Source organism: Lactuca saligna, chromosome 6, assembly GCF_052625555.1.
Source record: "Lactuca saligna cultivar CGN05327 chromosome 6, ASM5262555v1, whole genome shotgun sequence".
NCBI classification, from domain to species: Eukaryota; Viridiplantae; Streptophyta; class Magnoliopsida; order Asterales; family Asteraceae; genus Lactuca; species Lactuca saligna.
The window spans coordinates 173,625,804-173,628,625 of record NC_136422.1 but is presented as its reverse complement, the minus strand read 5'-3'; positions in this window follow the sequence as shown (position 1 = coordinate 173,628,625).

The window sequence follows — 2,822 nt, the reverse complement described above, 5'->3', positions numbered from 1 at the left end:
CTAGCATACAATGGAGTATAAACAACATGAAATACAAGTTAGATGACATACCTTTTAGTGTAGTTGAAGCCTTGAACCTTTAAGAACTTAGGTCCTGTTTGATAAACGTCTGACCGAGTCGATTCAGACGTTTTTGGCTGAATCGGTCAGCAAAACATGTTTGATAATCCAACTTCGGGCATCTGAATCTGTAAGAAACGCCTGATTCAGATAGAAGGGGGAAACTAGCTGACTGAGGAAATTGGGATACATTTCCATCTTTACCCCTGTGCCGTCACATTCTCTTTCAGAGCCTCCATTAGTCCATCCCAAGGACCGAATCGGAGTGGTTCAACCCAGGAGAATGATCATTGTTGTTTAATTTTTAGGAAACTCTTTATATAGGCCTGAGCAGTGCTTAAATTTGATCCCACAAGCGATATGGGACTTCTCAAAGATTGAGAATGAAAATATTTTATATAACTGACGAGAGCAACAAATGTTTGATTCAATAGGCGATGTGGGATGGATGTATAACTATGGCAAAATAAAATCACGCTTGTGGCAAGAATCGATCCACGTCCATCTTGGTAAAATGTCAAAGCTATAACAAACCAACCATGTTGCTGCTATGTATTCTAATCACAAAAAATTAATATAATATGAATTACATAGCCACATAGGTTAAACGCCAGCTTGTTTGCTCTTTCAGCTACAACTTAAGTATTGGAAGAACTTTAGATACGCTTTAGGGATTTGGTTTTTTATTTTATTTGGTTAAAAAAATGTGAGTTCAATTCATGAGATTTTAACTTTGTGGTTATATTGTGCATTTAACTATTGAATATATATATATATATATATATATATATATATATATATATATATATATAGTGTTTTAATTAAATCTACTTATGATTTTGGTATATATATGTTTCTAAAAATATTTCTACATGAAGCAGCAGGGTAAAATGGTCATTTTCCATCAGTCAACATATTCAGTCAGATGTGCAATCATACATCATGGTTTCTTACTCAGTCATGATTTCTTACCGAGACAGATCTTTCTCAGTCAGCACTTTCTAAGTCAGGAACTATCAAACGGGACCTTAGTGCCCCAAGTGTTCCACCTCAAATGGAATCACACAACACCACCAACAAAAGGAGGAACTTGATAATATGTCACTGACACTCATAAAATCGGCTTACCCTCTTGTGTTTCCACTAGCCACTCCTTAGTGCCATATTCATGAGCTAGAGGGGTTCTTATATAGTGTGGCAAACTAGGGTTACACCATGTAAACCCTAATGAATTTTCATATCCTCACACTGCATGGGTTAAAACCTTCATGGAGTATCCATGGATCACCACATGGGTTTAGCCTAACATGAAGAACTATGGATCATAAGCCCATTATATAAGAATGAATGATTTACCAAATCAACCCCTTACATTTAATTAGTCTCTTTTGATCACAAAATTAATTCCAAATTAATTCTTGATCAATACTAATTAAATAATAAGATTTCATATTAATATATTAGAACTAATAATATATTAATAAATCATAAATAACCTCTTCTCAATTATCCATCCTTCAGATTGTTTCGATACCATGCAACCCAAATGGACCATGCTACTCTCGGGTCAAGTACATACCAATTATAGTTATAGACTTAGACACTAATCTAACAGTCTCTCACTTGGATAAGCCTAGTAATTATTATTGCATGTATGACTCCACAGCCCGACTAGCAATCGTAGCTCTTAAAAGTCGTTGTCGAACTCTGACCTAGTCAATGATGTGTCAATTAGATAAGGGATCATATATTCCTCCATTCCAGACATCGTATGGACTGAGACACTAATTATAATCATTCTCTCTATCCATTTGGTGTTTCCAAATTTCCATTTTATAACGACTAACTAATTGAACAAATCAAATCAGTCCAAGTTTGGCCAAGCACTTAAGGGTGTCATGACTAAATCACCGAGGGGCCCACATATATCGCTTTTATCCACATGGGGTAAAACGAACGGATAAACTTCTACCCAAATGCTTTATGGTACTTACTCACCAAATTACACACAACAATATGTTTTATAACACCAAGTTATAGGTGTTTTTACATACGTCAATGTGCAACTGACTCGCAACTACAACTCACATGTCTTCGTTTCAAGAATATAAGATATTATCATCTCACAATCATTTGTGATAAAATCCATGAAGTGATTCAGATGAGCGTGGGTTGAATCGAATGCTCAAATCTTATTCCAAGAGTACTCATAAGCACTCCAACCACTTTGTCCTAGACAACCTACAGACCCATTCATGACAGTCTTGCCTCAATACAGACTTCCAAAGAATCATTGACTGTGGATGGTTTGAATAACCTAGTCATTTGGGAAGTCAAAACATGCAAAGTGAAACACAAGAATAATACTAATCCTATATGGCCCAAAAACTTTTGGGTCATATTGATTACTCATTATTCATTGTATAATGTTTCAAATAATCAACTTAATACTTGAATCAAAATAATTATCATGCCATGCTCCAAGCATGCATACTATGTTTGTCTAAAGGATAGTTATGTCATGCTCAAAGCATGCACACTATGTTTTTCTATGGTCCTTACTTTGTGAAATAGATCAATTGAAAAACATTTCAAGAATGCTCACTTCACAATTCCAAATCCTTATTGCATGTGTAAGAATTCCAAATTCTTGCCACCTCTAGGAAGTGTTAGATTCTAAACTATCATGCAATGATTCTTTTGTAATGTCTAGGTACCAAAAGTCACAGAGACTTGACCAATGATATTACAAAATATTCCTT